Here is a 26,711-nt window from a genome sequence, read left to right as displayed (position 1 = left end):
CTGGGACACTCAAGCCATCTCCCTTCTCATTTCTCTTCCGTTAGGGCTGGAAGTATATTAACAGGTAACCAGTTCTGATGATAGAAAAGCGAGACAATCTTATTCATGGTCCAAAGGCAAAGGCATGATGAAAACTAATCAGAACTCCTACAGGAGATGGTCACTCATACAACTAATCAACCAGCTGGCTTTTCCTTGCAAAATCAGGACCCGCTGTCAATGGGAATGCCATTTCCAGAGCAAAGGCCAAGGGAAGCTTATCCACTTGGGCTCCCTGACACAAACACTCCACAGTTCTATCATCCTTTGTGCAAAAGGAAGGGGCTTAAGGCCAACAAAATATGCACAGTTTCACTTGGTTTTCCAGGAGCAGAGATGAAATAAATGGTGCTAATCTACCTGTGCTCACCATTAGGGCCTTCCTTGCTGTCTCTTACAGGATCACTGGGAGGGTTGACTATGTGATGTATCTGGCAGTGTGGTTGAGAGTAAGGGATAAGAGTTAACTCTTCACTCATTCCACATATATTTATTGATCACCTGCTGTATGTCAGACCCTGCTGTAGGCACTGGAGAAGCAGAGGCAAATGAGACAGACATGGTTGCTACCATCATGGAATTTATATTCCAGGGAATGGAAGACTCTGGAATTTGACTGCCATCTGCCTGCCACCTACTTCACTTAAGTTAATTAACCTCTCCATTTCCTTATCTGAAAATGAGAATAATCTGAGTACCACTTTCATAGTGTCACTGTGATTATTTAATTATGTACATGCAAATGCATGTACAACTAAGAAATCATAAGACTGGCACCCACAGTCAGCTTCACTGAGTTGTAGGTTAGTTATGCATGTATAGTTCACTAAAACTTATATTTGAGGCATGTAATAGAATTAGCAATTTAACTATGAGTATTAGGTTACAATTGCTATTACTAAGCACAGCTCTAATTTAAATAGCAGTTGGAGACAAGATACAGAAGATGTGGCCATGGTGACCACGTATTAGAGAGGAGGGGTTTCTGAGTTCAGGTAAAGTCAACCCATTAGTATAAAACCTGACATGAAGTAAGTGTTCAATAAATGCTAGTTGTTGTCAGTATTGTTATGATTATTAGGCCCTGAAGTCTTCATGAATAGGTAGACTCCCTATCTCCTCCTCTTTTGTTTGGTTTGGTGTGCTTTTAAATCATGTTCCTTTACCTGCTGAATATTTCTCTGCCTTTTCATCTTGTTTAGGTTGCTGTGTTTGGGGTGGCCTTTCTGTATGCTAGAAGTTTGTGGTTCCTCTTTATTGTGGAGGTTCCTCCCTGTGGGTGGGGTTGAATGAGTGGCTTGTCAAGGTTTCCTGGTTAGGGAAGTTTGCGTCGGTGTTCTGATGGGTGGAGCTGGATCTCTTCTCTCTGGAGTGCAATGAAGTGTCCAGTGGTGAGTTTTGAGGTGTCTATGGGTTTGGTGTGACTTTTGGCCACCTGTATATTTGTGCTCAGGGTTATGTTCCTGTGTTGTTGGAGAATTAGCTTGATATGTCTTGCTCTGAAACTTTTTGGCTCTTGGGTGGAGCTTGGTTTCAGTATAGGTATGGAGGGTTTTGGATGAGTTCTTGTCAATTAATGTTTCCTGGAGTCAGGAGTTTTCTCGTGTTCTCAAGTTTTGGATTTAAGCCTCCTGCCTTTGGCTTTCAGTCTTGTTCTTACAGTAGCCTCAAGAATTCTCTATCCATACAGCACCGATGATAAAACATCTAGGTTAATGGTGAAAAGATTCTTCACAGTGGGGGACACCCAGAGCAGTTCACAGAGTTACATAGAGAAAAGAAGAGGGAGGAGGGAGATAGAGGTGACCAGAAGGAGAAGAGGGAGAATCAAAAGAGGAGAGAGCAATCTAGCCAGTAATCAGTTCCCTATTTGCTCTCCGCAGTCTGGAACACTTAGAGAAGTTCACAGAGTTCCATAGAGAAGAGAAGAGGAAGGAAGGAGATAGAGGTGACCAGGAGGAGAAGAGGGGGAGTCAAAAGGAAAGAGACAGATCTAGCCAGTAATCAGTTCCCTAAGTGTGCTCCACAGCCCGGAACACACGAAGAGATTCACAGAGTTAAGTAGAGAAGAGAAGGGGAGGAAGGAGATAGAGATGACCTGGGGGAGAAAAAGGAGAGTCAAAAGGGGAGAGAGCAATCAAGCCAGTAATCACACTTCTAAGTAGAAATGGATACTGAAGATTGGATTCTTAAAGGTACAGAATTGATAACAAATACCAAAAAGTAAAGATTAAAAATCGAGTAGAGGTTAGACTCTCAAAAACACAATCTTAAAAAAAAAACAAAACAAAATCACAAAAGTTATTTTAAAAATATATGAAATTTGCTTTTAAAATAGGGTTTTTTTTTTTTTTTTTGCAGGGTAATAGTAGGTTTTAAAAATGAAAATTAAAGGAGTAATAAAGAACTTAAATTTTTTTTAATTTAAAAAACTTAAAAATGATAATAGTAAAACATATCTAAGAATTTCTCTGGAGCTGTTGAGAACATATGTGGTCAGTTCAGTTTCAGATAGTTCCTTGTTCCAGCTTACACTTCTTCTCAAGGTCTATAGGTCCTTTCCAATGTAGCCACTGCTAACTACAGGGTTTTAATCTGTTGTACCTGTCACTTCCAAAGCGGTTCCCTCTGTTTATTTTGGCTTCCTCTGTTTGCAAGTCTCTTCAGTATCTAGCTTCCGCCCTGACATAAGGGGGTGAAGGTGGTCACTTATTCAGGCTCACTTGTTCAATTGTGCTGCGGGAAGGGAGGAACACTGCAAACAAATATCACTGGCGTGTGTGGGGAGTGCTTGTAGTGTCTGGGCCACAATGGGTTTGCCCCACTCACGGCCTGTGTGCTTTCCCCGTCTACACTGCTCAGGCTCCAGGTTGCTCTGCAGGGGAACTGTCTAAGGCAGGCCCTGGATTACGTGCACTTCCCAAATCTACGCTGCTCAGGTTCAGGAAATTGGGTACTCCACAAAGGTGCAGACTCAGTTGGGCCTGCATTTTGTGCCCTTCCCAGGTCCAAGCAGTTCAGGTGACCAGGTGCTTGGCGAAGGCACTCCCCCAGTTTGGCGGTGCATCTTATCACCTCCCCAATCCCAGACACTTGGTTTTCTGGGTGTGCAGTGGGAGCACCGTCTCAAGTGTGCCGTGTGCGTCCTCTGGGGAGCTGATCTCTGGCTGTGACCCTCCTGGCAGATGTCAACTGTCCAGGATCCCAGGAAGACTTGGTTAGCAACTGGGAGCCTGCTCGCAGTTTGGTAGAGGCTGCTGTCTAATGGCACCCCACTCCAGTACTCTTGCCTGGAAAATCCCATGGACGGAGGAGCCTGGTGGCCTGCAGTCCATGGGGTCGCGAAGAGTCGGACACGACTGAACGACTTCACTTTGACTTTTCAATTTCATGCATTGGAGAAGGAAATGGCAACCCACTCCAGTGTTCTTGCCTGGAGAATCCCAGGGATGGGGGAGTCTGGTGGGCTGCCGTCTATGGGGTTGCACAGAGTTGGACACGACTGAAGCGAATTAGCACCAGCAGCAGCAGACTTCTCTGGGGCCGAGTTTGCTCCTTGCCTTCTAGCTCTGGCTGTCGCCCACCTGCCTCCCTGCCTCTGGTGAGGGATGGGCTGGCCCACTCTCAGCTAGCTCTCCTCTGGTATTCGCTAAGTCCTTTGTTCTGTGAGAGGCCTGGCAGTGCCTTAGGTTAGAGCTTTTTTGTGGGAAAGTTCTCTCTCTCTCTCTTTCCTCTCTCTCTCTTTTTTTTTCCTCTCTCTCTGGCTATCCCACAATTTGGGGTGCTATCTCACATTAGCTCCCTCAGATTGTCCTCGGGGAATTCAGGCCTGGTCCTTACCCTAAGCAATGCAGCCCGGGCCTCCCTGTTCAGCCCCACTTGCTAGTGGTGGATGCTAGCGTCTGGGCTGCTTCTCCACTGGGAGTTGCAGTTAGGCACATAATCTGTGGGTTTTATTTATTTATTTTTCCTCCAGGTTATGTTGCCCTCTGAGATTCCAAAACTCCCCACAGACCCGCTGGTCAGAGGGTTTCCTGGTGTTTAGAACCGTCTCCTCTTTTACTACTCCCTCCCCAGGATGGGTCTCTGTCCCTAACTCTTTTGTCTCTCTTTTTATTTTTTATATTTTGTCCTACCTCCTCTCCAGACAATGGGCTGCCTTTCTGGTGCCTGGTGTCCTCCGCCAGTGTTCAGAAGTTGTTTTGTGGTATTTGCTCAGCATTCAAATGATCTTTCGATGAATTTGTTGAGGAGAAAGTGGTCTCCGGTCCTATTCCTCCACCATCTTAGGGGAGAATCTCCAAGCCTTCATAAATAAATAAGACCGATATAATGGAGCACAATGTGGTGCTTGTACATACAAAAACATTAATAAATGTTAGCTCACACAAACTCATGTTACTGTGCTTTTTATGACAGACTATTTTAAATGTGTATTAAATGGAGGGGACCTTAGAAGCGATGGCATCTGGCTCCTTCAGGGTGATGAAACTTGAGATCCTTAGAAATAGAATAACTTGGGCAAGTTACATAGTGAGCAGTAAACTGGGAATTAAAATCTGGTCTTTTGCCACAGCTGGAAAGGGTCTGCTGTACCCACAGTGCCTCTCTTCTAACTCCCTCGTCTAAATCAAGTTCAACAAAAATGATGATAAGGTCCATACCACAGTGGCAGCTGCAAACACCTTTTGCTTTTGTGCCAAGCTTAGTTATGAGCTTTGGAGTGTACCCATTTTGCCTTCTCTGGCTCCTCACCTTTCTGCCACCTGTCTTTTGGGGTTCATAACAAAAATAAAACACAAACACAAAAATCGTAGGTCTGACAATCATAGCTGGTTTCACTGGATGGCTAGAGCTTAGTTATGCTTGTAGAGATTCACTGAAAACTTTTTTTGGAGCCTCAAAAAATTAGCATTTTTATTGTGAGTATTAACTAAAAATTGTCATTACTGGGCACAACTTTAGTTAAGTAGCGGTTGGAGGCAAAATACAGAAGCTGTGGCTGACCAAATGTCAGGATTATCAACTCTGTGAGCTTGGGTGATGCGTAAGATATTGTGTAATTTCTTGTAGCACACAAGCCACTTAGAAACTTACTACCTCTGTTCCTTCTTAAATATATAGTGTTGTTCTCAGTGGTTTGCACTGAACATGTAACAGGCAGCATTCAGTAAAGTCACTTGACAGCTCCTTCTAAAATAAATCTGATTTTATCTTTGTGTCATATAATTTCCCATGCTGAGAGGTTTGCATTATCATCAACACAATAACAGTGCCTACAGCAGGCAGTCCTGAAGTACTTCTAAACCCTGGTTCCCTCAACACCACAACTCTTTCTAGCACAGGAGTCCCCAATCTCCAGGATCTGATATCTGGTGATCTGAGGTGGAGCTGATGTAATAGGAATAGAAATAAAGTGCACAATAAACATAATATGCTTAAATCATCCCCAAACCATCCCCCTTCCCGCCCCAGCCTGTAGAAAAATTGTCTTCCACGAAACTGGACCCTGGTGCCAAAAAGATTGGGACCGCTGTTCCAGTAGGTTAGGGAGAAGGCTATCTAAATCCAACCATGAATAATCAGACACAAGTAACATGAGAATTTAACTGTAAGTTTTTTTTCCTTTCCCCTGATGCCTTAGTATATAATTAATGCTTTTAATTCATTGTTGTGCCAAGATATTCCATCTAGCTCATGGAAACCAGTTCTAAAATGCAAAGACACGATGGCTGCCAAGATTCCGGTCATACACGTTTCAGATGGTGTGGACTTTCTCTGGAGTATACCTGACTATTGTGTTCTTTAACAAAAGTAGGGTGTGAGTTTGCACACGTAGCGTGCAACAGGAGGATGGTGGATGCCCAGCAGGTAATTCATTTAGTGGTCATGTGCTGAGGAAAACAAGAGTTGTGAGTGTAGACGGATCAAAAGCAAGGAGTCCTGTGTGACCCCGCTGCTGCTTCTCTTACCCTAAGGCTGCCCAAGGCGAGAGTTTTCATCCTGGTAGGATGTACAAGAGCTTCCCCTGATATAGGGGGCCAGAAATCTAGAAGTAAATGTGTTCTGGTTCTGTCTGAGAACACTAGCAACAATTCCCGTGCAATTGCTTTCGCTTTTTAAAAGGGAGAAATAGATGGCTATCGGGTCACTTTCACAGCTAATAGTTTATAGGTCAAGATAATCTGGAGCTAAGAAATGTGATATTCATTATGAAAAATAGAAAGCTTATTTTAGCAGAGGATTTTTGTTTAATTGCAAGCCCAAAAGCCTGAGTATAAAAAGTATTTATTGTACCAAGAATAAATTAAATTTCCCCCTTTCTATCTTTCTTTACTTATTCCTCTAATTGTTTATTTTGAAACCCCTCTTCACCCATGAGAATGTGAGCCACACAGAGGTAGGGATTTTCATCCATTTGCTTGCTGTGTATCCCCAGGGCCTTACACAGAGTCTGGCAAATACGAGTATCCAATATGTACTCACTGACCAACAAATGAATGAATGAGTGAACTGTAAATTGAAAAACCATCCTTCCAAATGAATTCATTTGTGGATGTAAGCTAGCACATTCCCTAGAAAGCAGCTTCCTTCATTAAGGGCAGGCTTTAAGGTTCACAGGAGATTTTAGCATCAACCTAATGATGCTGATTTTCCTTGGAAATTGCTCTCTGCTCCTCTCCCCTAGTTTGTCTTCCTCAGCATTTATTTTCAGATCAGCATTGGATCTGAAGTTATAGCTTTTTCTCCCCAGAATTCACCTGAGGAAAAATTGTCTTTTCCTTGCGTTTGAAGCTTAGCAAATTGAGGAAAACCAACTTAGATGAACATTTGATGATCTTTTGAAAAAAGAGAGACCTGGAAGCTCAATACAGATGGTGCCGCTCCTGCCTTGGGGATGCTGGGCAGCTTGGGCCCAGCTTGGAGTGGTTCTCCTGGGAAACCGGGACTGGCTGGATTCTCTCCTAACTCAGCAGAAGTGCCAGGGCCATGCCAGTCACAGGGTAAAGTGGCTGGGGTGTGGGCCCTACACAGAGAGGGTCTGTAAAACCCTTCTTACTGACTCGAGCCCTGACTCAGGCATTCTAGGATTTCAGGACTCACCCAAACCTGATTAAAGGTGTCCAGAGGGCCTGGGGTTAACACTGAGTTGTTCTTTAAGTACAAGATTATGGTTTCCAATAAAGTGGATTTGTGGTACCTGAGGTGATTTTGTGGAAGAAAAAAAGGAAGATTAAAAAGTCTGTGTCAAAGTAGTATTTTGATTAGACCAGAAGCATAATTTTAGAAAGTGGAAAATAGTAGGGATGCCATAGGAAATGTGCTTGGGGCCTGCCCTCCCCAGAGGAATGGAGTCAATAAATCATCTCCAGCCAGTCCCAAGTTTTCAAGTGTGATGTTTTCGACATTTTGTAGACTTACATTTTAAAGTAAAGAATGCACAACCCCATCTATTAAGGTTGTGTTATTGCATTTGTCATCTTTTTTTAATTTTGGAAGATATTTCATTTACCCTTGTTAGGTATAAATATGGTCCTGTGCTTTACTTTTCATGAAGGATGGAGAGTAAAACAACAAGCTTCTTGGTTTAGGAAGAACTAATTAGTAGATTTTCCTCCAGTTCTCCAGGATCGTGGCAACTGCTTCTTTCCTGACAGTGAACTTTGCATCCCAATCTCCATTAGTCTTAATAGAAGCCAAGCATTCTCTCCCCTTCACTGTGCTATAAGAATCATTTTTCCTGAGTGGAGTAATGGTTATGAAGTCATTTAGGTATTCACAGAAAAAAATGCCTTTTACTGTTGTTTTTTTATTGATTCCAGGAATGTGGCGAAGAGAAACCCTGCTCCATTTTACCGTAAATACTATTAATCCAGAGATGACTTCTTAGTATACAGCAATGATTGATTTGAATTTTAATGAGTTGATATTCAGAGTTTTCATCTAGACTCAGATAAAACAACAAAATCATGCAGTGACTCTGGTTACATCTGGAGTTGCTACTTAGATTGCCTACACAGTCTTGTATTTTGAAAAAATACAAGGTTTGAAAAAAAAAAGGATAAGAGCTGAGATATATTAGATCCTGAAAGTATATACTTCACCTATCCTATTACTGACATTCACTCCTGACTTCATTTCCAAAGAATTTCACCCATTTCTCCCACCAGGTCCAAGATCAATATCTTATTTTAAGGAAAAAGTTTTCACTCAAAATAGGTTGACTTTTGAGTCTGACAAAGTAGAAATTAGAGTTATGGTGCTGTTTTAAGAGAAAAATTGGAGAGGTCTGATTCCCAATCTACATAATAATTCAACAGAATTTAAGGCTGTCTTTAGCACTTTGCATTAGCAGCAAGTAATTACCTCCAACTAGAATGAAATGAGGGTCAAGAATGGTTTCAAGCAATCAAGTGGAAGTGTTACTTGCTTTATTGAACATGCTAATTCAAAGCTGCACTTGGAAGAGTTAAAGAAGAAAAATGCCTCCAACCCAAATTGCCTTGTGAGCTTTTTTGCAAGAGTGGGCCAGAATGGTTTGTGGATGATAAAAAGTTTAAGTTGTTTAGTTTTAATATTTTAAATGACTTTACCTAGGAATTTGAGTGATTTCGGATTTTTCATTTTTGTGTTTTAATTTAATGGTGCATTCGATATACATAAGGATAAGCACACAAACATTTTTTTGAACATGTTAACAACTATTTTCAAATGGGCGTGCCTATCCCTGAATGGATAGGTTGGTCTCCTACCAAATTACAAAATTAAGTAGATATGAATTAGTATGTGGAAGTGTTACTGAACTAAACTTGGGTTCACCTGCCTGCTACCCAGCATAACCAATCAATTGACACAAGTTGCAGTGAAGGAAAGTACAGTGTTTGTTTGCAGTGCACCAAGCAAGGAGAACTGGTAGCTCATGCTCAAAAGGCCCAAACTCCCCTATGGTTTTCAGGGAAGGATTTTAAAATGCAATATTTGGACTGAGGGTTGCAGGGTACATGAATTTCCTTTGATTGGGTGGTGGTGGTTAGGTGACAAGGTGGCATTTCAGGAACCTCAGTCATCAACTTTCAGGTTCCAACCAGACTGAGGTCAGTATATAATCACCATCCTATACCTGGTCAGGGGTCTTAGTTTCTGCATAACAACCCAAAGGTATGCATCTGATTGCTGTGTATATTCCTTGAGGAAGACTGTCCTATCACTGAACTATTGTTCAAGCTATCTTTCTTAATTGCTTTTCCTTTGTTTCCGCATATCATCATTTCTCTAAGTAGTAACCATTTGAGTCTGCTGTTTGAAACTCAAGGAAGGTATAGGAGAGTAGAATCTTTTTCTACAAACAAGAAAAGGTGGGGGATACACAGGGGCTTTTGTACATGGGACGAACTCACAGAGTCCTGTTCAATTTCAACCCCCCTTTTTCTTTGATGCTTCTCAATCCTGAGGGGAACAGGAGCCGGACAAAACAGGCAATTAGGTTTTGGATAGAGAGTCTAATCATACTTGTCAGGGGAACTCGGTTTTGGGGGGACCTGGTTTCTGAAGTGCTAGCTGAGTCCAGTTCCTCTTATGAAATTCTAGGCCGATAGAATATTGATCTAAACTCAGACACAGTTTTGCTTACTCAATTATCAATGATTCTAACCTTGGGGAACAATTAAAATTCATAACTGTATTTATTAGCAACAGAGCTTCCCAGATGCTCAGTGATAAGGAATTGTCCCTGCCAATCCAGGAGACAAAGGAGACCTGCATTCATTCCCTGGGTGAGAAAGATCTCCTAGAGAAGGAAATGACAACCCACTCCAGTAGTCTTGCCAGAATAATCCCATGGAGAGAGGAGCCTGGCAGGCTACAGTCCATGGAGTCACAAAGTGTCAGACACGACTGAGTGTGCACACACACACACACACATTTATTAGCAAGAGAGTAATGAGAATAAAAATGAAATCATGTGCAGAATTCCTGAATTTGCCTTTTTTTAAATATAAATTTATTTATTTTAATTGGAGGCTAATTACTTTACAATATTGTAGTGGTTTTGCCATACATTGACATGAATCTGCCACAGGTGTACAGGTGTTCCCCATCCTGAACCCCCCTCCCACCTCCCTCCTCATCCCATCCCTCTGGGTCATCCCAGTGCACCAGCCCCTAGCACCCTGTCTCATGCATCGAACCTGGACTGGCGATTTGTTTCACATATGATAATATACAGGTTTAAATGCTATTCTCCCAAACCATCACACCTTTACCCTCTCCCACAGAGTCCAAAAGACTGTTCTATACATCTGTGTTTCTTTTGCTGTCTCGCATATAAGGTTATCATTACCATCTTCCTAAATTCCATATATATGCGTTAAATACTGTCTTTCTGGCTTACTTCGGTCTGTATAATAGGCTCCAGTTTCATCCACCTAATTAGAACTGATTCAAATGTATTCTTTTTAATGGCTGAGTAATATTCTGTTGTGTATATGTACCACAGCTTTCTTATCTATTCGTCTGCAGCTCAATCCCAGAAAAATGAATTTGCCTTTTTTATTAGATGTTAACTGAAGTTTAGGATGAATAATATTTTATATATCTAGGTTGATTATAATACAAATAATTCTGACTTAGAAACTGTATCTTGTAGCTTTAAAAACATATTTTCTTTATCATGTGGCAGGAAATAAGTAGAGATTAAGCTCTCTTAAAATAATTAAAGACAATTTAGATGATACAAACAAACTTTATTTAACACTTCATGAAGTAAGCAGTCTCCATTTGCCAGGGTCCAGAGAACTTCATAATGGGCTTGAAGGCAGGATGCTTTTATAGGATAAAGAATAAAAAATAAAGAAGAGAAAATGAATAAGGAAAAAGGAAATACATATAGAACCCTGAATTGGCTTGGCATGTGGGGATTGTTTGACAGGATACACTGTGTTTCTAGTCAAATGAAACTTTTCTCGGGACTTGAAAGTTACCTGTATCAGTTTGCTGAGCTGGCATACCAGGCAGGAGTAGCTCCATCTTGGACCTAGACATTTATTTCAATGGCTATTTAAAGTGAATCTGAAACTTTATTTTTTAAAGAGGACAATTAGTTTTTTATTTCAGATGTTGTACTTGGAAACTCAGTTGGTATCTTTTTTTAATTGAAAAATATGGTAACCTTATATACTCATTAAATGCTATCTTTCTAAAACATAGCTTGGAGACATGCAGCATGCATGTTTAATCTCAGTACAATGGATTCAAAACCAAGTATGCATGTTACCTGCATCAAGGCTAGATTACAAATTATTATAGTCATCATCATCATCTTCACATTTTGTTTTCCATGCATTTGATGATTCATTGGCAGTATTTTGGTGATGACACCACATTAGTGGTAATAACAATGTTTTAGGACCTAATTAATGATGGTTTAATTACAACATTTTGAATGACTACCATTGCAGGAATTGATGCTTTACAGCTGGGTATTGTAAAGTGGGTATCTGTACTGTGAACCTTTGCCCTGTGAGGGACACTAGAGTCCTTGCTTTAGCTGACACAGACATGGTATCTGGGAGTACTTGGTCAGTTCATAACTGAACCAACACTTAACTGAGGAACTGTTCTTCTTCTTGCAGAAGTATATTCCTTTTTTGTAGAGACCTAAATCTATAATTTTGAGCAGTCAAGCAATATCTACCAGGTGGCAATCTAGGGCTTTAATATGACTTGGTCAATGGCAAGGGAGTTTGATTTCTTTGCCTTGCAATATCTGCTTTAAAAATCTCTTGGGAGAGGAGAGGTAAATGATTTAATTGATATCTTCTATTCTTTCATTTCCTTCATTTATGTCAGCTAAGGACAGGACATGAAGACCCAGAATTAATCTGCACATTAAAATGATTAATCATAAGGTTATATAATTCAGAAGGAAATAGTGGGGATGAAAACTTTCAGTAGGAAAAAGACCATGAGATGGGAGATAGGATTGTTTTCTTTGCTCTGCAGAAGATTTTTTAGTTTGATGTAGTTCCACTTTGCTATTTTCGCTTTTGTTGCCAATGTTTTTGATGTCAGGTCCATGAAATTACTGCCAAGATCAATGTCATGAACCATTTCCCCTATTTTCTTAAGGAAAATTAGTCATTTTAAATGAGGGATTGTTAAAGCTAAAAGAGCATGATGATTAAAAAGCTATAAAATTATTGAAAGTTTACCATCTGAAATATTTAAATCTCCAGAAAGTTTACCATCTGAAATATTTAAATCTCCAGAAAGTTTGTCTTTTATCAAAATAGGTTTTTTTTTGTTTTTTTGTTTGTTTGTTTTTGTTTTTTTAGCAAAAAAAAAAAAGGAACACTGGGGAAACTAGGAGCAAAAGAGAAAATTTGGGCTTGTGTATAAATTCCCCTCAAATCCCTCTGTCCTGTGCAGACACATTCGTATTTCTAAGCAGGATAACAGGAATTGTTGTTCAGTCATTCAATCGGTCCAAATCTTTGCAATAACAGGGTCGGATAAACAGAGGAGGATCTCTAAACAAATGCAAAATGTTGAATTCACAAAAGCCTCCTGTCCTGCATCCTGCCTGCCCCCCACCTCCAACTTGTCATTCTCAGATGAAATGGGCTTGATAAATCAGAGGAAAGTTCAGGATAGACTATGCTTCAGTAACAAATAAACCTAACAAGTAAATTTTTTAACACACTGAGGTTTATTCTGCACTCAAAGTCCAAAATGAGTCAGATGACCTTTTTCTATCCTGTAGCCTGCAAGGTTGCTGTGTCAGGAAAAGAGGGTGCTAACAGAGACACTGAGAACAGACATGTGGTTGCCAAGGAGGAGAGCGATGGGAGAGGGATGGATTGGGATTCTGTGATTAGCAGATGCAAGCTCTTATATAGAGAACAGATAAACAAGGTTCTACTATATAGCACAGGGAACTACCTTCAATAACCTGCAATAAATCATAATGGAAAATAATATTTTAAAATATATATATTCACACATATATATACACATATAACTGAGTCATTTTGCTGTACACCAGAAACTAATACAACATTGTAAATCAAGTACATTTCAATAAAATTAACTTTAAAAAAGAAAAAAAGGAGAGAGCTAGAAGTTTGTTCCAAGTACCTATATGGGCCAGGAAGTACCCTCATGACACTTCCTCCCACAATTGATTGTAACTTGGCCACATTATTCCATCCTCAGGGAATTTGGGCCAGCAAGGGGACTTGGAGTAGGACTTAGAGGTCTCTGCCTCAGGAGACTTTCTTACTCCTGTAAGCTTATCCTACCTTAGCAGTCAGCTCCCTGATTTCTCCCCACAGAACTAGCTTCCCTCCAAAGAAAGAAAACTGGCCAGTAAGAAAGAGAGAGAGAGAGAATGAATGAGAGCCTTAGCTCTCATATCAAGCTCCAGAGCACAGAATTACAGAATGGTGCCAGATTCCAGTGTCAGAAAGTCCAGGTCATCCTGAGTTGCTAATGAGTGAGAAAAGAGAGAAGCAAAACTATTAAAATAATAATATATGCTAACACTAGTTAAATAAGATGATAAATAAGAATATACTTACTCTCCTTCCCTTCCACCCACGTAACTATTTCCACTACAGTGATTCTGACAAAGTATATGTCTGGTTTCCTTACTCCAAAAACATATCAAGAACCATAAGCTCAGATGATTCATTTTCAACCTCATCTTCATTTGTTAAAGGGCATCCATTACTGAGCCATTTCGTATTCTACTAAATATCCTGTGACATTGTGGTCACCAGCATGAGTGACAGTTTTTGCACTCATCCAAACAACATACTGAATGTCTTCCATCTGCCAGGCCTTGTGCCAGGTTGATGCTTGGACTGCTTCTTCTCTAGAGCTCATGGCCTAGCAGCTGCCATCTGAGTCTAGACAGATATGTTCCAGGAAACATATCCACAATTTCTTGTAAACCACATCCTGAGGGGTGTTTCTGGGTCTGTGCTCAGCCAGAAAAGGAAGAGGGCCTCTGAGGCACCAGTTGATTACCGCTCCCTACTAATCACATCCAGGATGGGATGGCATGTACATTAAAGACAAAAATCTTCACTGTTCTCATGGGAGTTAAGAATTGGAATTAGTTTTTCCCAAAGCCAACATCAACTCTCTCCAACAGTCAGATTTTATTTGAGAACTGGGAGAGCAGGGGAGAAGACATTGTGTGTCTGTTTGGATCTCACTTTGGCATCAGAGATGCTCCTTGCCGGCCGTGATGCTGGCCCATGGTGAGTGGGACTAGAGTGGGAGCAGAAGCTGTGAGCTGGGACCCTAGGAGGTGCGCTTCCAAGTTCTTCCACTAACTGGCTCTGTGACCTTGAAGGAGGCCTTTGGTCCCTCCGAGCTCCAGTTTCCTCATGTGTAAGATCAAATGCTTGGACTAGAAAGGCATCTCCCAGCTGTGACACATGATCGTTCCGGGCTTCTGTGTTCCTGCCTCCATAACTGAGGTCCCCAGGCCTGTGTCACGTGGGGTCAGCAGGTGCATCAGTGCCTTGTCATCAGAGTGATCCACTTGAGAGGCATTCCCCCACCGTAACTTGCCAAGAGAAAAACGATTAGCTATGTCACCTCCAAAACTCTTTGGAGTTTATTTCTTTTTTTCAACAACTTTCAAATTCTCACTATGATCACAAACTGAAGAAGAAAATAGTCCTTATCCAGCCAGTAAAATCAACAAGTGGAATGTCTGGGGATCTCTGCACATCACCAAAACACTTTGCCAAAGGGTCCTTAGCCCATTGGTGAGGGTTTAGCCCATTGGTGAGTGTCCCTGAGAGCCCAGCTCTCACAAGGGGACTTGCCATGTGATATTGTGGAGGTACAGACCTTAGTGCTTCAAAGAGGCTCAACCTTCTGGCATTCACAAACATATTTTGCACATGAGGGAACTGAAGCCCAAGGAGGTTGATTAGCCAAGGCCATGAACATTGGGCAGAAATGAGATGAAAACTTGCATCTTCTAACTCCTGACTTACAGGCCCAAGCTCTTACCCTACACTGCGCTAGAAAATTCATAGATGCTTTCACTGAAATCTGAATCTGTATCAGTAATAGTCATATGGCAATGAAAGTGCTGGGCTTCCCTGATAGCTCAGTGGTAAAGAACCCGCCTGCCAACGCAGAAGACATGAGACTCGTGTTTGATCCCTGGGTTGGAAAGATCCCCTGGAGAAGAAAATGGCAACCCACTCCAGTATTCCTGCCTGGGAAACTCCAAGGACAGAGAAGCCTGGTGGGCTACAGTCCATGGGGCTGGGAAGGGTCAGACATGAGTTAACAGCTAAACAACAACAACAATGGTAGTGCCAGCAATGGTAATAATATATACCACATATTTATGTTATATGTGTACTTTATACACACACATACACCATTTATTGAGCAGCCACCATTAGCCAGGCACTGAGACAGTCATTTTATATATCTTAGATCTATTTTTATGGTAACTATAAGATATATTCTCTTCATTATCATTTATAGTCCTTACTATGCACAGGCATTAAACTAGCCACCATGGTGAAATTTGGAAATAAATTAAGAAAGAGCCTTGTCCTTAAGGAGATAATAGAAACCTGTGACATAAGCCTCAGAATATGCGACAGCAATATGAGGGAGAAGATGTCAGAAGAAAGGTTTGGCTACATTCTGGGGGGATTCAGAGAAAAGGACGTGTATTTTTCCATATTGAATGGATTTGGAAAGGAAAGACAAGGGAGGAGGTGGCTGAACTGAATCCTCAGTAGAAGAAAGGATGCTGAGTACTGGAATTGGGATGAAGGACTTTCCAGAATAAGCAGAAGCACTGAGCCTGAAAGTCAAACTATATTACATGGAACCAAACAGCAAATCAGCTGGGATGTTGATCTTGGGCCAGTATTTGTCACAGCCAAGGGACAGTGAGTGTAAAACATTTAGTAGGTAAAGACCCAAAGTGACTAATCCCATGAACCATCTGCTAGAAAGAAATATTGCTTTCAGATTTTGTTATACCGAAAGAAATGGAAAAACCACTAGAAAACTTGTAAATTTGGAGTCTAAGCTGAAAGCAAAGTGGAACTTACCCAGCCCACTCTAAGGGTCTCTTCACAGGAGAAACTAAAGCATCTTCCTGCAAAGTCAACAGGGTTTACAGTGGTAGAAGGTCATTGATTCTGAGCACACAAATCTGAACATACAGGGGTCATCAGTTTCCCAGAAACAGAACATATGCAAAAGGTAAAAGCCTGATGTGGCGCAATTAACCTATATCTGTGCTTTAAAGGGGAGTGGTGATTTCTCCACTGAACTAAGAACAAAGAGAGAGGATTGGACTTATGCCCGTAAATAAACAGTGTTATGCCAGTAAATGTTTATACACTAGCTCTCTCTCTTTTTAATATAATTTTTATAATTAGTTTTAATTGAATAATAATTACTTTTAGAAAAGGCAGAGGAACAAGAGATCAAATTGCCAACATCTGTTGGATCATTGAAAAATCAGGAGAGTTCCAGAAAAATATTTACTTCTGTTTTATTGACTACGCCAAACCCTTTGATTTTGTGGATCACAATAAATTGTGGAAAATTCTTAAAGGGATGGGAACACCAGACCACCTCACCTGCCTCATGAAAAACCTGTATGCAATTCAAGAAGTAACAGTTAGAACTGGACATGGAACAACAGACTGGTTCCAAATCAGGAAAGGAGTATGTCAAGACTGTATATTGTCACCCTCTTTATTCAAGTTATATGCAGAGTGCATCATGCAGAATGCCAGGATGGATGAAGCACAAGCTGGAATCAAAATTGCCAGGAGAAATATCAATAACTTCAGATACGCAGATGACACCACCTTTATAGCAGAAAGTGAAGAAGAACTAAAGAGCCTCTTGATGAAAGTGAAAGAGGAGAGTGGAAAAGTTGGCTTCAAATTCAACTTTCAGAAAACTAAGATCATGGCATCTGGTCCCATCACTTCATGGCAAATAGATGGGGAAACAATGAAAACAGTGAGAGACTTTATTTTCTTGGGCTCCAAAATCACTGCAGATGGTGATTGCAGCCATGAAACTAAAAGATGCTTGCTCCTTGAAAGAAAAGCTATGACAACCTAGACAGCATATTAAAAAGCAGAGACATGTTGATGTATGGCAAAACCAATACAATATTGTAAAGTAAAAAAAAAATAATAAATAAATAAATAAAAAGCAGACACATTACTTTGCCAACAAAGGTCTGTCTAGTCAAAGCTATGGTTTTTCCAGTAGTCATGTATGGATGTGAGAGTCAGACTATAAAGAAAGCTGAGCATTAAAGGATTGATTCTTTTTTTTTTTTTCTAATTTTATTTTATTTTTAAACTTTACATAATTGTATTAGTTTTGCCAAATATCAAAATGAATCCGCCACAGGTATACATGTGTTCCCCATCCCGAACCCTCCTCCCTCCTCCCTCCCCATACCATCCCTCTGGGCCATCCCAGTGCACCAACCCCAAGCATCCAGCATCGTGCATCGAACCTGGACTGGCAACTCGTTTCCTACATGATATTTTACATGTTTCAATGCCATTCTCCCAAATCTTCCCACCCTCTCCCTCTCCCACAGAGTCCATAAGACTGTTCTATACATCAGTGTCTCTTTTGCTGTCTCGTACACCGGGTTATTGTTACCATCTTTCTAAATTCCATATATATGTGTTAGTATACTGTATTTATGTTTTTCCTTCTGGCTTACTTCACTCTGTATAATGAGGTACCATTTCACACCAGTCAGAATGGCTGCGATCCAAAAGTCTACAAATAATAAATGCTGGAGAGGGTGTGGAGAAAAGGGAACCCTCTTACACTGTTGGTGGGAATGCAAACTAGTACAGCCACTATGGAGAACAGTGTGGAGATTCCTTAAAAAACTGGAAATAGAAGTGCCTTATGATCCAGCAATCCCACTGCTGGGCATACACACTAAGGAAACCAGAAAGGAAAGAGACACGTGTACCCCAATGTTCATCGCAGCACTGTTTATAATAGCCAAGACATGGAAGCAACCTAGATGTCCATCAGCAGATGAATGGATAAGAAAGCTGTGGTACATATACACAATGGAGCATTACTCAGCCATTAAAAAGAATACATTTGAATCAGTTCTAATGAGGTGGATGAAACTGGAGCCTATTATACAGAGTGAAGTAAGCCAGAAGGATTGATTCTTTTGAACTGTGGTGTTGGAGAAGACTCTTGAGAGTTCCTTGGACAGCAAGGAGATCCAATCAGTCAATCCTAAAGGAAATCAGTCCTGAATATTCGTTGGAAGGACTGATGCTGAAGCTGAAACTCTGATACTTTGGCCCCCTGATGCGAAGAACTGACTCATTGGAAAAGACCCTGATGCTGGGAAGGATTGAAGGCCAGAGGAGAAGGGATGACAGAGGATGAGATGGTTGGATGGCATCACCGACTTAATGGACATGAGTTTGATCAAGCTGTGGGAGTTCACAATGGACAGGGAAGCCTGGCGTGCTGCGGTCGATGGGGTCTCATAGAGTCGGACATGACTGAGTAACTGAACTGAACTACTTTACAATATTGTGATGGTTTTTGCCATACATCAACATGAATCAGCCACAGTTATACATGGGTCCCCCCAGTCCTGAACCCCCTATCTCCCTTTTAAAATGTGAATGTGTACATGCTTAAGCTTATTGTGAATTTTATTGATGTGATGACAGTACACACTTTTGAAATAATAAAATATTAACACTGCTTTAGAAATAATAAAATACTATTATTTAGAAATAATAAAATACTAACACTTTAGAAATAATAAAATACTAACACTACTAATACATGGAGAAGGAAATGGCAACCCACTCCAGTATTCTTGCCTGGAGAAACCCATGGACCGAGGAGCCTGGGAGGGCTACAGTCCACGGGGTCACAAAGAGACAGACATGACTGAATGACTTCACTCATTCACTCACTACTAATAAAATACAAATATGCAATATTTTTTGTGGTTCATTTCATATAGCATATTGGTCCTCACAGAATGCTTTCATTGGTTTTTGCAAAATTCTTGTGTCTACTATTTACAATAGCTAGGACATGGAAGCAACTGGGATGTCCATCAGCAGATGAATGGATAAAAAAGCTGTGGTACATAAACACAATGGAATATTACCTATAAAAAAGAATGCATTTGAGTCAGTTCTAATAAGGTGTATGAAACTGGAGCCTATTATAAAGAGTGAAAAGTAAGTTAGAAAGAGAAATACCAATATAGTATATTAACACATATATATATATGGAATTTAGAAAGACAATAATGATGACCTTATATAGAAGACAGCAAAAGAGACAAAGATGTAAAGAACAGACTTTTGGACTATGTGGGAGAAGAAGAGGATGGGATGATTTGAGAGAATAGCATTGAAACATGTATATTACCATATGTAAAATAGATGGCCAGTGCAAGTTCGATGAATGAAGCAGGGCACTCAAAGCCGGTGCTCTGAGACAGCCCAGAGGGATGGGTGGGGAAGGAGGTGGGAAGAGGTTTAAGGATGGGGATACATGTGCACCTGTGGCTGATTCATGTCGATGTATGGCAAAAACCATCACAATAGTGTAAAGTAATTAGCCTCCAATTAAAATAAATTAATTAATTAAAAAAATTTCTTGTGTCTGTAGCCAATCTGCAGTTGCAATTAATGAATGTGTGTAGTCCCAACATGAATGCAACTGATATTTTTGGTTACTTAATGAGAAGAAAGGGCTTCCTTGGTGGCTCAGAGGGTAAAGAATCTGCCTGCAATACAGGAGACCCAGATTCAATCCCTGGGTCAGGAAGAGATGATCCCCTGGAGAAGGGAATAACTACCTTCTCCAGTATTGTTGCCTGGAGAATTCCATGGACAGAGAAGCCTGAAGGGCTACAGTCCATGGGGTCACAGAGTCAGACACGACTGAGTGACCAACAGTTTCGCTTTCACTTCAAGAAGAAGAAAGTGAAACAAAAAAAGACCAATGTTGAAACTTTTCTCACTCATGACAAACTTCTTTGATGAATCAAAATGTGAGCAATTTCTTTGCCGAGTCAAACAATTGTTTTCAAATAATAGAAGGCTGGCTTATCAATTTGATGCTCTTCATGATATAATGGTTTATAGACACAGCACACTTTAAGGCTTAATTTACAATATTAACATTTTCTCCACGGTTCTACTTGTTTTGCAATTAGCAGTACAATAAACCAAATTCTGGTTTATAGTTTGTACTTATTTCTATAATATAAATACTATTATATGGCTGGATTCCAGCTACCAATGAGATGTCACTGAATGCAGAGTAGGGAAGAGAGGCACGGTAGCAGAACTTGTATGATGCTTCCATTGTTAGGGACTCAATGTTTGCATCCCCTTAGAATGTGTATGTTGAAGACCTAACTCCCAGTGTGATAGTATTTGAAGCTGGAGACTTTGGGAGGTAATTAACTTTAGATGACGTCATGAGGATAGGGCTCCCGTGGCAGGATTAATGTCCCTATTAGAAGAGGAAGAAACACCAGAGCTTCCTGCACACTGCCATGTAGGGACACAGCCTCAGCTGGAAGGTTGTCATCTACAGGCCAGAAAGAGCACTCTTACCAGGAACCAAATCGGCCCAGCTCCTTGATTTTAAACTCCCCAACCTCCAGAACTGTGAGAAAACTCTGTTGTTGAAGCCACTCAGTCTCTGGCATTTTTCTTACGGTAGCCTGAGCTGACTAATACAACCAGTATTGCTGCTACTGCTAAGTCACTTCAGTTGTGTCTGACTCTGTGCGACCCCATAGACGGCAGCCCACCAGGCTCCCCTGTCCCTGGGATTTTCCCCGGGAGAACACTGGAGTGGGTTGCCATTTCCTTCTCCAATGGATGAAAGTGTTAAGTGAAAGTGAAGTCGCTCAGTCGTGTCCGACTCTTAGCGACCCCATGGACTGCAGCCTACCAGGCTCCTTCATCCATGGGATTTTCCAGGCAAGAGTACTGGAGTGGGGTGCCATTGCCTTCTCCGTTTTGGGTGGATGTAAATAACTTCAGGACAGAGTTAATACTAAAATGTTGTAAAACAATTAGAAATTGCTGTCTTGAGTATTTATTTCTTATGCATTTGTTTTGTTTACTTTTTATTTTGAAGTAATTATAAGACATATTTGCAAAAATAGTAGAGCCCCACATACCTTTAACCCAGCTTCCCCCAATGTTGACATCTTATATAACTGTAATACAATATCATGAACATGAAATTGAGACTTGTATGATACTACTGGAGCTGAAGCTCCAGTATTTTGTCATCTGATGCGAACAGGTTACTCATTGAAAAAGTCCCTGATGCTGGGAAAGATTGAGGGCAGAAGGATAAGAAGGCATCAGAGGATGAGATGGCTGGATGGCATCACTGATATGATGAACACGAACTTGGGCAAACTCTGGGAGGTGGTGAGGGAGAGGGAGGCCTGGCATGCTGCAATCCACGGGGTCACAAAGAGTTGGACACAACTGGGCGAGTGAACAACAGCGACATGATACTACTAGACTAAAAACATTGATCAGTTATCATCATTTTTATATGGATTCATTTGTCGGTGTGTGTCGGTGTGTTGTGTTTGTGGTATGTGTGCAGTTTTATCCCCTGTATAGATCTATATAACCATCAGGACATTCAAGATGCATAAGTGTCCCATTACCACAAAGGAATCCCCTGTGTTTTCTCTTTAGATTGTCACCATTCTATCCTTGTCTCTCATAATTCTTGGTCTGTTCTCCATGTCTGTTGCTAATATAACAATCAATATCCAGAATGTTTTAAATATAGAACCATAGGTCATGTAAATTTACTCTTTTTCACTAAGCAGAATTCTCTGAACTTTGTTTCAGGTATCGTTCTTTTTTATTGCTAAGCAGTGTTTCATTGTGTGGATATACCAGTTTGGTTAACCACTCACCCACTGATGGATTATTTGAGTTGTTCCAGCCTTATACTGGGAGAAGGCAATGGCACCCCACTCCAGTACTCTTGCCTGGAAAATCCTATGGATGGAGGAGCCTGGTAGGCTGCAGTCCATAGGGTTGCTAAGAGTCGGACACGACCGAGCGATTTCACTTTGACTTTTCACTTTCATGCATTGGAGAAGGAAATGGCAACCCACTCCAGTGTTCTTGCCTGGAGAATCCCAGGGATTGGGGAGCCTGGTGGGCTATCGTCTATGGGGTCGCACAGAGTCGGACACGACTGAAGCGACTTAGCAGCAGCAGCCTTATACTGTTATGGATAGAGCTCCCATAAACATTTGTGTCCAGGTTTTTGTGTGAATGTAATTTTTCAATTTTCTGGGATGTGACCAAGAGTGTGACTGCTGAGTCATATGATAAAGTACAGAAAATTTTTCCAAATTATTTTGGAAATTATTTTCTCAGGTGGTTGTCTCATTTTAGTTTCCTATCAGAATGTATGACAGATCAATCAAACATCCTTGCCAGAGTTTTGTGTTGTTATTTTTCACTTCAGCTATTTTAATAATTGAATAATGAAATCTTATTGAGATATTAATTTGCATTGCTTAATGGCTAATGGTGTTAGACAGCTTTTCATGTATTTGTTTGTTACCTCACCTCTTTCATGAAGTGCCTCTTTAAATCTTCTACCAAGCTACTAATCAGATTTTTTGTTTCCTTACTGTTGAGTTTTGACAATTCTTTGTCAGATATGTGGTTTGCGAGTTTTTTCTTCCAGTCTGTAACTTATCTTTTCATCCTCTTAAAAGGGCCTTTTGTGGCACAAAAATTTTAAATTTTGATGAAGGTAAATTTATCAGTGCTTTCTTTTATGGATCTTGCCTTTAACGTAATGTCTAAAGACTCCTCACCTAGGTTTAGATCCTAAAGACTTTCTCCTATGTTTTCTTATAAAATATTGAAATTTTAAATTTAAATCCACAATCATTGTGAGTTAATATTTTATATGGTATGGTTTTAAGTCAAAGCTATTTTTTGCCCATGGTTGTCCAGTTGTTCCAGCACCATTTGTTTGAAAGCTTATTCTTTCTCCACTGAAATTTTTTCATATAATTTATTTTATTGTAAGTTTAATTTTTAATAATGGCTGTGGTTTGACATCCAGCTCACAAACTCTCTGAAAATTTAACAATGTGTTCTGGGAGCCAGTACAGACTGATTCCAGCAAATCATTGATTTATATTGTGTGTATGGTTTTGGTCAGAGGAAAAAAGACAACCATAGGGATGACTGGGGATGGTGAGCATGTGTAAACATTGAAATATATAATGTAAAGCATTATAAAAACATCAAGCCCAGAGGTGACATTAGTATCATCTTGTAGAAAATTAAAACTCAGATTTGAAATACATACTTTTTTAGCTTTGGGGAGAGGGAGCAGGAATTGGATATAATTCATGTCATTAATTTGAAATTGCTTAATTAATAGGTTCCCTTTAAACTAATTGGGTGGCCAAGAAGCTTGGAAGGATAGTCATGGCCTCTGTGGTCAAATGGAGCTGGGCCTGATTCTTGGCGCTGACATTTATTAGCTTTGAGGAACACCTCAATGACCTTTAGATCTGGTTAATTTCAAAGCTGGGAGAAGAATCCAAAGCTGTGTTTATTAATTTAACAAATTCTTGATGAGTTCCAGGCTATGTAGAAGGGATTAGGGATATAGCAGCAAGCAAAATTATCACAATTTTTACCCTCAAAGAATTTACTGTCCAGTGGAAAGGTGGACAATGAACAAAAAAGCACACTAGTAAAAAATGCTGTTACATAAGTGATAAGTGGCATAAAGGGCTGGGGTGGGGGGGAAGAAGCAGGTGCTGTGACTGAAACAGATAAACAAAAACCCTGCACAGTTCCAGGCACACAGAGGTTGCTAAGTGGTAGCTCTTTTTTTTTTTTTATTACAGATCTGGATAATATGAAGGTGGACAGACAAAGATCTGAAGACCTCATCTGAGGGCCTGACTACCCTTCACTTGTGTTATATACTGTAATGCCTACTTTGTATAGGGAGCTGTATTGGATACACTTTAAAACCCTCTTAAGATTCCTAAGTGTCTAAAAATCCGTGACTGTCATGTGTGTCAAGCAGGGATTTGTTTAATTTTTTTACATAAAGACACAGATAAATTAGCAATCAATATGGTAGTCATTAGATCAGATATTGCATATATTTATATTTTTAATAATATTTGGCTGCCATCCTCTCTAATCATTGTGCCCTTATAAAACTGGACTAAATTATGAAAAAGTACTTAAGGATCTAGAATTCTGAAACCTGGGACAATGCAATTGCTGTGTTTTATCAATTTTATTTCAACTATATACACATTGGCTTTTGTTTAGAAGTCTAGTTCAGTTCAGTTCGGTCAGTCAGTTGTGTCCGACTCTTTGCAACCCCACGAACCACAGCACGCCAGGCCTCCCTGTCCATCACCAACTCCCAGAGTTCATCCAAACCCATGTCTATTATGCAGTGATGCCTTCCAACCATCTCACCCTCTGTCATCCCCTTCTCCTCCTGCCCTCAATCTTTCCCAGCATCAGGGCCTTTTCCAATGAGTCAGCTCTTCGCATCAGGTGGCCAAAGTATTGGAGTTTCAGCTTCCAACATCAGTCCTTCCAATGAACACCCAGGACTGATCTCCTTTAGGATGGACTGGTTGGATCTCCTTGCAGTCCAAGGGACTCTCTAGAGTCTTCTCCAACACCACAGTTCAAAAGCATCAATTCTTCTGTGCTCAGCTTTCTTTATAGTCCAACTTTCACATCAAGTTATTATTAATCAATGTTTTTCTGTAATGAAGTCCTTAAATCTGCATTAAATAAACATCCAGACTTGTCGATGTCCTTTTGCTTTCCTGCTTGAGCCTGTGTATTTTCATCAGAATAATTCACTAAATTCAATCTGAGTCTATTTAAACATTTTTTTCCTAGTTTTCTACTAAGTTTCCCCTGACCTCTTGAACAACCAGCCCCAGTGTCAGCTGCCTGGGCAGGACTAGGGCAGGGGCTGTGGGGCATTTGAGCACTTTTGCTTCTTAACTGATGTTCTTATTCTTTGAAACAAAAATAATCATCTTTCCACCCCACTGCTATCTCTGCCACCTCCATTTTTTTTTCCAGTGGGAAGATGAGGAGTAAGAGGGACATGGCTAGTTCTTTAATTTTTTCTGATTATCAAATTTGCATTACCTTATTGGAAAACATTTGGAAAACTACAAAATCTTCAAAGGAGAAAATAAAATTTTAGCAGTGGTTACACTGTTTGCAGAATTCTTTTCCCCATACCTTGAAACACTGGGCATGATCATTGCAAAATTTCAGAGTCAAGCTCTGTTGAAATCACTGCTTCTACATTTACCATGGTTTGAGACTACCAGGTAAAGCCATGTACAAGGCCTGAGATCCAAGAAAAATATACAGCACAAACGTGCATAATGCTGGGTTGCAGAAATGCTTTTTAGTACTATGAAGACTCATTTCTTAAACAACTCTATGAGTATAATGATTATCCCTGGTTTTCTAAAGTCACAAATGCAGAGTGAGACACCCTGAATGCAGATCCCAGAAGACCAGCTCCAAGTCCACAGACTACAATAAACTTCTTATACTACAGACATCCTGGTGATAGGTCCAACCTCTCTCTTCCCCTGGCATGTCCCTTTCTGTGTAAAGCCAACACCTTTGTTTCTTTGTCCCAAACCAGGCCCCATATTGACTTCGCTCATATTTTGGCTTATTAGATGATATCATCATTCCTATGAATTGAAGATCTGTTTTGTCCCTTTATCCTGTTTCCTGGAGATGGTGGAGGAAAGAAAGCTGGCATGCTGCAGTCCATGGGGTCACAAAGAGTCAGATGTGACTGAGCAATGCAACTGAGCAACTGAACAACAACCTCTTTCCAGAACCTTCACTCCACTCACTTCTATTGAAGGCCAACTGCATTTCCTGTGGCTCAGCAGTATTATTCTCAACCACCTCTCCAGTTTTGAACATCTGGCGCTTCTACACAATAATCACAGTCAGTCACACAAGATTTTGGGCATAAATTTAGGGAGGAGAGAGATGATTATGCTCACTTTTTAACATGGAAGTCAGGAGGTTTTTTGAGGTCACTGAGGGGCATGGACTCCTCACATTTATTGGGAAGATAAGTGTGATTGATTTATTTCCTTGATTTTGTTCTATGAATCAATTAAATTTTTAAAATTTTATTTATTGTTAATTTTTTCCTTACTTGTGATTTTGAAATACTTCCGACCTACTGAAAAACCTGCAGTATTTTCACTGAGTAAAAACCTAAAGTATTTTTAGCTTTACCTACCATATTAATTTCCCCAGGACTTGCATAACTGATTACCACAAATTGGGTGACTCAAAGAACAAAAACTTATTTTCTCATAGTTCTGGAAAGTAGAAGTCTAAAATCAAGGTGTCCACAGGCCCTGCTCCACTCTGAAGGCTCTGAGGAAATGCTTTGCCTCTTCCTAATGTTCAGTGATCGCTGGCAGCCCTGGGCACCTCTGTATTTCTCAGAACTCTGCTTCCATCATTGTGGCCTTTTCCCCTGCATGTCTTTCCTTATAAGGACCATAT

At 40.4% G+C, this 26,711-nt stretch overlaps 1 protein-coding gene and 1 pseudogene across 1 annotated transcript in view; one reads left to right on the top strand and one right to left on the bottom strand.

Annotated features, from left to right (window-relative positions):
* Positions 1 to 26,711, top strand: part of ST6GALNAC5 (ST6 (alpha-N-acetyl-neuraminyl-2,3-beta-galactosyl-1,3)-N-acetylgalactosaminide alpha-2,6-sialyltransferase 5) — a 209,625-nt gene that overhangs the window by 75,429 nt on the left and 107,485 nt on the right. The window lies entirely within an intron of this gene.
* LOC105001366 lies at positions 11,328 to 12,147 on the bottom strand (annotated as a pseudogene).

This window comes from Bison bison, unplaced genomic scaffold (assembly GCF_000754665.1).
Source record: "Bison bison bison isolate TAMUID 2011002044 unplaced genomic scaffold, Bison_UMD1.0 scf7180017864382, whole genome shotgun sequence".
NCBI classification, from domain to species: Eukaryota; Metazoa; Chordata; class Mammalia; order Artiodactyla; family Bovidae; genus Bison; species Bison bison.
The sequence above is the reverse complement of the archived record's forward strand: the minus strand, read 5'-3'. Positions and strand labels throughout refer to the sequence as shown.